We start from the raw sequence: 12,496 nt of genomic DNA, 5'->3' as shown, positions 1-12,496 counted from the left end.
CTTGCATCCGCGTGTTTCGGAGCTCTCAAACACATTCACGCCAATCACACCCAAACAGACACTCATTCCCACACTTACCTCGCAGTTAGTCCTGTGTCCGGGAGATGAATCCTACAACAAGCAGCATCGATTCTTAGTCCTGGAAGTTTGGTGTAGGGTTTGAAGGACGCCGCTGAAGGGCATGTTGAGCCCTCTGCAACAACCATCATCACCTCAATTATACAGTCAGCAGATGTTTCGAAATGAAAGTGCAGACCCCACTCTACGGTACGCCACTGGCGAGGCGGCGAGGCCAGGAGACGAGCGAGAGCGTGGGCAGAGCCACTAATTCGATCGGCCGTCGGCCCGAACGCTCCATCTTCTTTGTTCAGTGTCCTTGCTGGGTGTCGGACTGGGATTCATGGTCACGAAGTAATGACCACCATCCAAACCGACCACAAATGTTCATATTTGTAATGCTGACCGGGTTGGGAAATTCCCTTAATTGCTAGAGGTCAACATCCATCATGTTGGCAAAGGGCGCCAGCTGCCGAAGAGTTGTGGAAACACTGCGCCTGCAAGGTAGACTGTGTGAGACACAACCGGAAATGAATGCATTCTGCGTTTTTTAAACATATCCTTCAAGTTTCGAACCTTCGACAATTTCGCGGTCTCCGGCAGTTGATGGTTATTCAAGATGTCTCCTCTGTCCACGGAATCCTTCGCCGCAAACCCTGTCAGCCAGCCCAGCCGAACTCAGTCGTCATGCCCCGTTTTCCTAACGCACCTCCAAATTGGTCTCTTCCACTTAATTATTTTGAGAAAAGGAATTTATTAGAATTTCTCATTTGCTTACTTCGTGTTACATGTCCCGCCCATCTCATTGCTATCTATCTATGGCCCTACATTCCTTGTGGACCTTCGTCGCTTCTTCAGTTTCTCAATCTATACAGTCTATAGATCTCATTGGACGGGGAATCAGCCCGTCGCAATGCCTCTGCCTACACACAGAACAACATACACAGAACAAATGCACACAGACAGCCATACCTCGTGTGGGATTCGAACCCACGATCCGTGTGTTCTAGGGGCGAAGACGGTTCGTGCCTTGGACCGTGCGGCCACTGTGATCGGCTCCTTTCAACTTATTTAACTTAACAACATTAGCGAAAGAGAATAAATTATTTAAAAGAAATTCCGTGGCCTTTAGTCCGCAAGAGAACTATACAGACCCGAGCGACCGCCGCTTGTCGGCGAAGTTAGTGCCAACTTCTGAGGAGAGGGGGTGTCACGTGGTCAGCGCAACGGATCCCCACGGCCTTTAATTTCGGTTTTCTAGACCGGAGCCGCTACTTTTCCATTCAAGTAGCTCCTCAGTTATCCTCGCGAGGCTGAGTGAACCCCGTTCCAGACCCATTACTTCTCAGAAAATCTGGCAGGGCCGTGAATCGATCCCGGGGCCTCTGGATCTGTAGCCAGGAGCTCGGACCGCTAGACAACAGAGGCGGCCCAAATTTGAAAATGGCGAACAAATATTCGGAGCAACCTTCTGCCTCCATGTTGAGGGTTCGGAGGCAGATTGTCTTCAACATTTCGGAGAGAACTAGTGCCTTCATCTTCACCCTGAAGATTGAGGTGGTACGGGCCTCCGAAACGTTGGTAACGATCTACCACACTTCCAAGCTGACAGTCATCGTCCTACTCAGCGCCGTGAGAACCTCGAACTTCAGCCATTCCACTCCACTCCACTCCACTTCCACCCCTCACCCAAAGCCAATCCAGCTTCATGCCAGTCTTCGAGCTGCAGCGTCAACTGAAACAATGGAAGGCCTCAGTTTTGTTCTCTTTCCATGGCAACAAGACTGGCTTTCATTTCGCCTCAACAATGAAGCCGAATGGAAAGGTTTGTCTGACAAATGCTTTACTCGGAATTACTGGGTTTTTGGACTTGTCCCTCGTCCGGTATTGTAATGAAAAAATGTTTCGGAAACTGGGTCTCTTTCCGACCTCAGGTGAGGGGGGTTGGAGACACGACAGGGCAGGTGTCTCCCGCCCCCTCACCTGAGGACGGAAACAGATCCACTTTCCGAAACGGTCGATCCTTTAGAACACCGGACGAGGGACGAATTCCGAAAGTCCAATAGTTCTCAGTGTCACGCAGCAGCGTCAGAAGCCTTTAGAATCTAAATGCTTTCCCGTCGACTGAGGAACCAAAGTTTTATGAACTAGTAAGGCTTGTGAACTAACGCAAAACTATGAGGCACAGTAGGCTGTGGAGACCCATAGGGTTGTGAGACGTCGTGGCTCCCACATTTTCTAGACTATCCACAGATTGCGGCGAGGCTGTCAGCCTTACGTGTCGGCCGTCCTTTACCCCGCAGAAAGATTCGTGGTACTCATTTCTGTTGGAGGCTTAGTCGACCCTAGGGTGATAGTGCGGCTGGAAGGATTAGGGCCTCATTGGGAATCGAACCCACGACCTTCCGGCTTGTAGCATAGTGCCCCCAACGGACAACTGTTTCTCAGAAATTAGAAATCAGGGAGTAAGGCAATGATGACGATTTCTGTTCACATTTTCACTGCTTTGAAGAAAATGCACACGACAGGAACATTCGGACGGCACAGAGTGACGTAAGGTACGAGAGCAGGTGGGCTCTTTTGTCTGCTGCTCCTCTATTTGCGTGTTCTGTCCACACACGTCTGTCAGGCTGAGGTGCGTGCACCTGCCCTGTGCCGCGGGAACGTGTGCAGCACACCATAACGTGCTGACGTTCCCGGTGCTCGTACTGTGTCTCAGCAGGGACATCATCCCTCGTAATATTAAGAAAAGTGGGCAAAATGTGTTCTTCAGCAAATTACTTAACGACTTCATATCAGCTTCTGCAGCTACTGAGTATCAAGAGAAATATGAAGAAAAATACACCCATTTCCCAGCTTATCAAAAGTTATATCAGCTGCTGAGGTTAGCCAGGGCGAAGTGAGAAGGGTAGGAAAGTTTACAGAAATCGAGGTTGAAGGGTGCTGCTTACAAATGTTGTATATCATGGTATTACAAACTGTAGACAGGTGTGTCGGACTTTGCAGGGAAACAACTGACAGACACTGAATTCCCTGTTTCGCCACTCGTGCTACATAGCCAGTGCAGCTCATCATTACGTAATGTGCCCCAATTCCCTGCTCCGTCTTCTTCAGACTCGTGAGCGCCCTTCTGTCACCTCGTCGCCCAATTCCCTGCTCCGTCTTCTCCAGACTCGTGAGCGCCCTTCTGTCACCTCGTCGCCCAATTCCCTGCTCCGTCTTCTCCAGACTCGTGAGCGCCCTTCTGTCACCTCGTCGCCCAATTCCCTGCTCCGTCTTCTCCAGACTCGTGAGCGCCCTTCTGTCACCTCGTCGCCCAATTCCCTGCTCCGTCTTCTCCAGACTCGTGAGCGCCCTTCTGTCACCTCGTCGCCCAATTCCCTGCTCCGTCTTCTCCAGACTCGTGAGCGCCCTTCTGTCACCTCGTCGCCCAATTCCCTGCTCCGTCTTCTCCAGACTCGTGAGCGCCCTTCTGTCACCTCGTCGCCCAATTCCCTGCTCCGTCTTCTCCAGACTCGTGAGCGCCCTTCTGTCACCTCGTCGCCCAATTCCCTGCTCCGTCTTCTCCAGACTCGTGAGCGCCCTTCTGTCACCTCGTCGCCCAATTCCCTGCTCCGTCTTCTCCAGACTCGTGAGCGCCCTTCTGTCACCTCGTCGCCCAATTCCTTGCTCCGTCTTCTCCAGACTCGTGAGCGCCCTTCTGTCACCTCGTCGCCTCAAGGTGGCAGCTTACTGTGTTGGATCCAGTGATCTGAGGGCAGGGCGTGTATTTATACACGACGCCACATTGTTCTTGTGGCCGCTAGCAAGAGTTGAACGCCCGCTAGCCAGGCGCGCAAGGCCACTCCAGCTGCCCACAGAGTCAACATCACGACCTTGACGGTTTGCTTTAGCCTCTGGGAGGATGACGTCATGAAAACAGTGCGTGCAGTGGTTATGGCACGTACACAATAACGACAGAAAGAAATGTTTATTGTTCTGAAGGTAGCAATATCACCTCCCTGCTCCCCAGTGTGGACAGAAGCAAAATGAGGTGAGACAAAAAGCTGCAGAGAGAAGTTCGCCAAGGTTGGTCTGATTGCAACAAACTGATCGGAGTGCATGCGCAAACGACCTTGAGAGCCGAAGAGGTTTCTTTGTTGCGCAGATCGGAGCGAGTACGGCTCGATTACTGGTGCGTTCGCTGCTGGCCGCGTGCAGCCCCGGTCAGTTACCTCAGAGTCACGTCACCCCAGGAATGTGACATCCATTCCTGGCTTCTTTTGCCTAGGTCGGAAAGTGAACTTGAAGCGAACGAGCTCTGATACAATCTACAAAAACTGCAATCTTGCAACAACAACTACAATTTGTATTCCAGTCTGAATACTGTTTAACATTATTTACCCCCTTAGACATCACTGCACGATTCTTGCTCCGCGAATTCCAACACTATTTTCGGAAATCACACAGTATTCAGAGATAAACGCAATTGTGTAAGATTTGAGGTTTTCACGGCGGTGACTATGAGGAAAGCAGTCTTCTTGGATATGGCGCCGTGTAGATATTGTGTTAACCGACGTTTCGGAGGAAAGTATCGCCTCCATCTTCAGGGTAGAAGAAAAAAGAAGAAAATCCGCAAGCGAAGAACAAGCGTGAGCAGGTGCAAATAGACTAATGTCCGAAACGTCGGTTAACACGGCGCCATATCCCAGAAGACTGTTTTCTTCATAAACGCAATTAGTGGGTCCGAGTAACGAACACACAATGTACCGCGTATTTCACGGAAAATCTTAAACGCTGACGAACAAAGAAAATAAATTATATCGGGAAATGATCATGGGGAAAGTCATGTTATGTGCCCTCCAGTGTTCTTCTGTGGGTGGTGGCAAGCGGTAGCGTAGTTCGTTGAGCCCCTATGCCGCAAGCCGCACTATGGTCCTGGGGGCGTCGACTCAGCCTCTAACAGAAATGAGTACCAGGAATGTTCCCGTGGGGTAAAGGGCGGTCGGCCTGACAACCTCACCGCCATCTCTGAGCCGACTGTCCAGAGAAAGTGTGGGAGCCTCAACATCTCACAACCCTAAGGGCCTCCACGGCCTGGAACAGGGATACCTTTACATTTTATCATGTCCGTAGGGTGATTGCGTCACAAGACCAAGACAACAATCCAAAAGCGTGGTGAGTAAACTTCATAGTAATGGCCGATAGGCCCGTACCGCGGCGGCCCGAGTTCGAGACCGGGTCAGATCATGTGGGATTTATGGTGGACAAAGTGGTACTTGGGTAGGCACTGACCAAGAATAGATGGTAACATGTGCAGATTCTAAGGAACCAGGCCACAGGGACGCGGAGACGTGGATCGACTGGCCCAAGGTACGGCTCACCAACACTTCCCGCTCACGGTTGGCCCCCTCAATAAAACTGGGATCAACACAGTCGACCAACTGAACTTCATTTTCTGTAAGAGTCAATGAAAGGTACGCTGTGTTTCGTAATCACGTGTTAAGTGCCACGACAGCACGCCATGTTGTCCCCTGTGAGAAAACAGCACGCCCGACAAAACAGTACTGAAGACAAGGTAACAGGATGTTCTGCAAAGAGATGTAGGAGAACAGCGGGACGCTTGTACCCAAACCAATTGCAACGTGGATGGCCAGAACGTTTCTATGCAACGACCTGTAAACAACCTTCAGTCGCGTTAGCTCCCTCAACAATAGGATGAATGTCAGCGCGCTAATAGCCTGGCGAGATGGCTGCCACGCGACTGGCTTTCTATGGAGTCCGTGCCGCGACCGTTGCTATGCAACGTCGCGGTAAACACTCCACTCCAACAACAGAGGCTGTTTTCTGTGCGTGGTCAGTGCTGAGGCTATATAACGAGAGTCCAGGAGTAACCAATGACCGTTCCAGAGTATTTGAGTGTGTGTTTAACTGATTAAGTGTTTAAGTAACAGTGGGAGGGTTCTCAGCGGACGATAATCACGGGAAGTTCGTCGCCTCCACGTGAAGACGTAAAGTTTGATTTGAAGACTGTGTTTATGTGTAATACTGGGAGTGTGTGATCCAGTGAGACCGTTACAGTTTCTGTGTCGAGATCTGTTGCCAGGAGACAACTAGTGAAGACTGGGAATCCTAGTGTGCGTGTAACAGTGGATTATGAAGAGTATGTAAATCAGCGATGGCGCTGTAATTAAGTGTAATTAAAAGAGGTTGTATCGAAAGTGTTAATAAATCCAGTCATCCGAACTAGAAGCCATCATTCTCGTCACGTGACCCTGTATTTAAACTGGAGATGCATTTACACTGCAGTAATGTTCTTGGAATATGCAAATCGAACTTTCTCGGATGACCTTCCTTACATCTTGCAATTCTCCTTATAGCAGAGTGATTCTAAATTATTGTTTGAAACCCCGACAACAATTTAGAATCACATGTATATTCCCATCCGCCCGCCCCAAAGAACAATCTCCAAGATGCTATAGGTGTGTACTATATTAGTGTAATGACACTATGCTTAGCATATGAGACTTCCGCTGGTACCAGTGATTGCAGTTTCTATCTCTCGCAGCCATTTAACACTACAATGCGATTCTAAATTAATGTCGAAAACTCCGGCAATAATTTAGAATCACTCTGTACATTACATTGTAGTGTAGTGTTTACGAGCCGGGATAGCTCAGTCGGTAGAGCGACGGGCCGGACGACGGAGGAATGGGGGTTTGATTCCCGGCAGGGGCAACAGGACTTTCCTCCACACGTCCCGGACTAGCTCTGGAACTCATCCTGTTGTTACGAGGGTTACTTCTGGGGATCAAGCGAGCATAGCGTGAAACTGACCGCTCACATCCATCCAGTGCCAAGCATAAGAATACATGGATCTACACCTCCACTTCCCTACATGCTGTGCTTCGTTAAATGAGCAGAAGGACCATTACAGTTTTACTGTATCGCTCAGGTGTGCAATGTGCCTGTTCCCCGCCCACTGTTCCTGCAAATGCCCAGCATCTTATCTGCGACAGTGATAGTAACGGGAGTTAAAGTGGCCAGAGCGTGATGCTGACCATCCAGCTCCACCAAATGCCGTGTTAATGTCCCCCATACGTCTTAATGCATTGTCGTAGTGCCTAATTTCCTTTTTGTTGAAGTACTTTCCCGTTACGGCCTCTGAGCGGCTAGCTAACCGTTCAGACGGGACCACGAGGTTTCTCTGTCCCTGAAGACTGGGTCTACGTCTGGTGAGTGTCCCCAGCTTCTCAACCCTCACCGCTACTGCTCAATGAGTTTGAACAATGAAGATTAACCCTTTACAGCATAATGGTTACTATGTGTACCACTTGCTTCAACATATTAAAACACTGCATTATGCCCACACAGTGTATTTGTGTGTTGCTTTTGTTGTCACAATAAGCAGCGACTCTTCCCCTAGTAAAATACCTCAATAAGTGATAGCCAGTAATCTGAAGGCCAAAAGTGTATACCGGGCCCAAATTCTCGGCGAAACAAGAATAATCGCCAACTTTCAGAGAATCGAGATACATTGACACTCGCGCTGTGGCGGCTGTCACACTTGCAAGAATACAGACAGCACTTAAAGTTATAGTTACTTTCAAACGGCGCAAAAATAAACTGCGACGCATCAGATCTCTGTACTTTTACAAGTTCTGCATTGTGTTTCTCCTGCGACGCAATCCTCAGGAGCAGCAGTTCAGCACCAGAGGAGGCCCTGCCATATCTCAGGCTTCCCACCGCGGCGGCCCCCGGCTTCGATCCCAGGTCAGGTCCTATGGGGTCTCTGGCGGACAAAGTTACTCAGAGTACTTCGGTTTCCCCTGCCAATTCTCATTGCACATAGTGGCCGACGTGCCAGCACATTCACGTCTGCACGTCATGTCGGTGTGAGCACTGAACTTCATCCTGCTTTGCTTCGCTGTCGGTCTCCTTCGCTTACAGTACCTGAAGGCCTCAGCGTGTAGCGTGATATAACGAACTTGCACATTTTGGATTACATATGCGAAATTAGAAGAAAACAGCAAACGCTGAGGAATTCCACTTCAGCGTTCTCCATTCTGTGGAATGTGTACACACAGTACAAGTGTTACGTCCTTCCGGCTGTCACCAAGCCCCGCACCGACGCGTACGTTTCTGACTCGCCTTGGGCCTACAGTTAACGTCCCTTACATGGGGGATCAGGTCACCCTAGAGCTTGAAACTGTAAAACAGGTTACTATGCAGACAAATGGCCACAGACCGACGGATTTTCAGTTCTGAGGGCTGGGGTCATCAGCAGTCAAGGACAACGGATATCCATGACCTGCCGTCCGCCGAGATGGCAACGTACGGGGCCAGTCTTTTCGGGTAACTGAGGAAAAGGGGCGACAAATTCTTGACATGGATAAAGTGGCGTGTGCGTGCGTGTATCCAAACGTGCTGAACAGCGGGCGTGCTGGTGCCCGTAAAGACACGATTCAGATATCACAGGAGCCGAAATTTAAACAAAATTCGTCCTTTTAAATTTCCTTGATTCGTCTGTAATTTTAGTTTCGCGTGGATGGGCCCCTTGTCACCACGGCATGGCGTGTCCTCAGGTTGCGGATGGAGACGCCCTCCATATATGGAGGGTAGCTGCGAATATATTGAATAAGCGTCGCGGACAGCCGAGAAGGGGTGGTCCTCCAGCTTGGGGGTTGGGCGTGGGGCAGGCAACTCCTCGCCATAAAATATTGCTTTGTTATGAAAATGAACACAAAGCCTTGGACTTGGACAGATCCTCTGGATAAAGAACCTAAGCTAAAGAAAATGGATATGAGATATTTGGCACGTGGAATGTTAGAAGCATGTATCGGGCAAGTTCGCTCAGGGCAGTGGCAGAAGAAATCTCAAAATATAAGTTAGATTTAGCGGGAGTACAGGTCAGATGGGATGGAGGTGGCATCGCACCAGCAGGAGCCTATACGTTTTTCTGNGGAAAGGCGAATGAAAATCGTGAATTAGGTACAGATTTTTTTGTACATAAGAGAATCGTATCAGCAGTTAAGAGGGTAGAATTCGTTAGTGATAGGATATCATATATAATACTAAAAGGTCGCTGGTGTGATATCATTGTTATGAATGTTCACGCCCCAACAGAAGATAAAATTGATGACATGAAGGATAGATTCTGTGAAGAACTGGAACATGTATTTGATAAATTCCCAAAGTACCCTATGAAAATTTTGCTAGGAGATTTCAGTGCCAAACTAGGGAGGGAAGACATTTTCAAACCAACGATTGGGAATGAGAGTTTGCGTGATAATAGTAATGATAATGGAGTTAGAGTAGTAAACTTTGTCACATCCAAAAACCTGATCGTCAAAAGTACACAGCATAACATTCATAAATGTACTTGGACATCTCCTGATGGGAAGATGCACAATCAAATTGAACATATTTTGATAGACAGGAGACGGCACTCAAGTACACTTGATGTCCGACCGTTTAAGGCAGCAGACTGGATTAGACAAACTACGTTTAGGGTCTGCCTTTGGACCTGGCGCTGTCATGGCTGTGCTTATGTGATTCACGGTACAGACTCATGTCATGAGGCGTTCATTACAATGCAATGCTGTACCGGAGGCAGGGAGAGACAGAGAGAGCAGTTGCAGTACCGTTACAGCGCCAGTGTCCGCTCTTGGCATTACGCAACAAATGCGTCAAGAAGTTTCTGCTGTACCTGCATTCACACGGCACAAATAAACCAGATCCTTACAGTAAACCCTCGCTACACCGGGTACAGTTAATCCGGATCGAAATAAGAAGAATCCTGCTCACAGGTGAGTACATACTTTTAAAAGATACGTGGGATTTAGGAGCAAGAGGACTTTCAGGCTGAGTTGAGGGCAGCTGGAGAGACTGAACCCCCGCAAGCAAATATACCCAGGATTGGCTTCAGCTGGATGAAGGAGACCCTGGAGTTCAGCTTCTGGCAGAGGAAGAAATTGTTAAAGTGATGTTTTGTTACTTATTTTCTTAAGCAATACTTATATTATTAATTTTTCTATTTATTTGTTGTGTAAGTTCGTTCTTGTCTTTTAGGGCTATCATTTTGTTTCATTAATCCAGATTATCAAGGGTTGACTATTGGACGGGGCATGATCACAGTGGCCTCGCGGTCTAACGCATGAACTGTCTTCGCTCGCTCGAACGCTGAGATTGTGGGTTCGAATCCCACTCGAGACATGGATGTCTGTGTTTATTCTGTTTTTTGTTATGTATGTAGGTAGCGGCTTTGCGACTGGCTGATCCCCAGTCCAAGGAGTCCTACCGACTGTGTATAGGATTAAGAACGCGAAAAAGCGGCCAAGGCCCGACAAAAGGACTGTAGAGACATAGATAGATAGATTGGCTGATTGGACTGATTGCACTTAATACTCTCACGACTTAGAACTACAAGTAATTCACAGCGCTACCGCTGACTTCCACGCTTTACAGTTCTCCACAGCAACCGCTAAACCTTTTCCAGCCTGCTGTGTCTTAACCAGGGGTTCCCTGGCAACGGCTTCTAACATTGGAGATTCTTCATCTTCCCGCGCTCAGGCCCTTCCTTCGCCGACTCTGGTTCAGAACTGCCTGCCAGCTATCCCCTCAACTGAACTGGATCGCCGTCTCTTCTCGGCCTCCCTTGCAGAGCTCAACAGCACACAGCACTACCAAACCTCAGCGCTCTTCCTTTATAACCATGGACATCTCCTCTGTTTCAATTAATCCGGCCTTCAAGCGTCATGTCACAGTATTTTACAACAGCGATAAACGATTTCACAAGACTGACGTTACTAGAGCACGGCCCCTTTGCTACAGAAATGGACATACCGCAGGGTTTGAGGTCATTAGACTGCACGCAGAGTTACGGGGGAAACGTGACCGGCTTCGTGAGCAGAATGAACCCCCCAAATTCCTGAAGTTACGTCTAGTAAACGTACCCGAACGCTTAACACCGCCAAACTCAAAAGAGGCTAGCCCACACAATTTTCTTTGTGTGCGGTTTATTTTACAAAGGTTTCAGTTCCTGTATACGTATAGGATTATTGGTGACGTGGACAGGTAGGTTGGCTGTTAAATAATGAATTGGCAAGTATTTAGAAGGAAGTGGTTGTGGCATAATTTTGGCAACATCTCGGCATTTGTTTTTCTGGAGGAACTGAGACATCATAAAAAAACTCATTCAGCATAGGCGGTGTCCTTGCTGAGAATCGAAAGAAACACCTATGTGATTCAAGTGTAGAACGCAACACGGTCACGAGTCAGTTCAGTTTCATTTTAATGTTTAATTCTAATTTCTTCAGGTTTCCTGAAAACTGAGCGAATTGGTATCATGTCTGAACGCAAAATTTGAAGTAAATTTTCAGCAACATCTTTTTAACTATGTTCCGGGGATAGGAGCTTAGTACGAATATATAAANACGTCGGTTAACACCACATATACACGGTGCCAAATCCCAGAAGACTGCTTTCTTCATATGAAACACTGTCATAATTCTCTGTTGTAGCCAGGAACAGACAGACAGACAGACGGGAGGTCAGATGAGGAAGTAGAGACCATTTTATGGGGATTTTCCTGTAAGCCCAAAACGCGACGCAGTGATGTAACTGCGTACCCGCCACACTCGGAAACTTCGAGAGGAACAACCGCCGCCGGAGACGAACGCCAAATGCGAACTGCTCTTTGTCTCATTTCGGACGATCATTCGAGGAACGAGAGTTGAGGGTAAAATTAACCCCCCCCCCTCTGTCTTTCTCTCTCGTGTGATGTAAGCAAAGAACGTGAACCTCGCCGAGTTCAAACTGCGCAGTGCCACGCGCATCGCGCAGGTACGAGTGGTCTGTCCTTCCGTCTCACAGCTAATCAATTTGTCGCCCTACACCGCCCGTCTGTTATGTCACTCATGGAGCTGAGCCCTTCTTGAGAAGCCGCGAGTTGTGCAGTTGCTCAGGGACCGTCCTCCACTGGTCCCTATCCTGAGTCAGATGAATCTAATCCATACCACCCCATCCTATCTCTCTAAGGTCCATTTTAATATTGCCCACCCACCTACGTCTTGGTCTTCTCAGTGGTCTCTTTCCTTCTGGCTTCCCCACCAATATCCCATATGCATTCCTATTCTCCCCCATTTGTGCTACATGCCCTTCCCATCTCATTCTCCTTGACTTGATCACTCTAATTATACTTGGGGAAGAGTACAAGTTATGAAGCTCCTCATTATGCAGTTTTCTTTCCAACCTCCTCCATTAATGTCAGAGACCAAGTTTCACACTCATACAGAACCACAGGCAAAATTCTATGTCAATAACACATTTTTTTTTTCAAAATTCGCCATGAAATGCATAAAACAAAGCCTGTGCTTCATTACCAGAATGTTATCAAATTGTAAACACTTTTCGGTTTTTCTTAACAAAAGTACGGGCATCTACACATCAAAATGGTACA

General features: G+C 48.3%; 1 long non-coding RNA gene across 1 annotated transcript in view; it reads right to left on the bottom strand.

Moving 5' to 3' along the window:
• Positions 1–84: 84 nt before the first annotated feature.
• Positions 85–12,496, bottom strand: part of LOC117282734 — a 108,765-nt gene continuing 96,353 nt past the window's right edge. The window contains exon 3 of the long non-coding RNA XR_004513581.1: positions 85–193. This is a non-coding gene — a long non-coding RNA (uncharacterized LOC117282734). The remainder of the gene's footprint in view (positions 194–12,496) is intronic.

This window comes from Cryptotermes secundus, unplaced genomic scaffold (assembly GCF_002891405.2).
Source record: "Cryptotermes secundus unplaced genomic scaffold, Csec_1.0 scaffold1851, whole genome shotgun sequence".
NCBI classification, from domain to species: Eukaryota; Metazoa; Arthropoda; class Insecta; order Blattodea; family Kalotermitidae; genus Cryptotermes; species Cryptotermes secundus.
The sequence above is the reverse complement of the archived record's forward strand: the minus strand, read 5'-3'. Positions and strand labels throughout refer to the sequence as shown.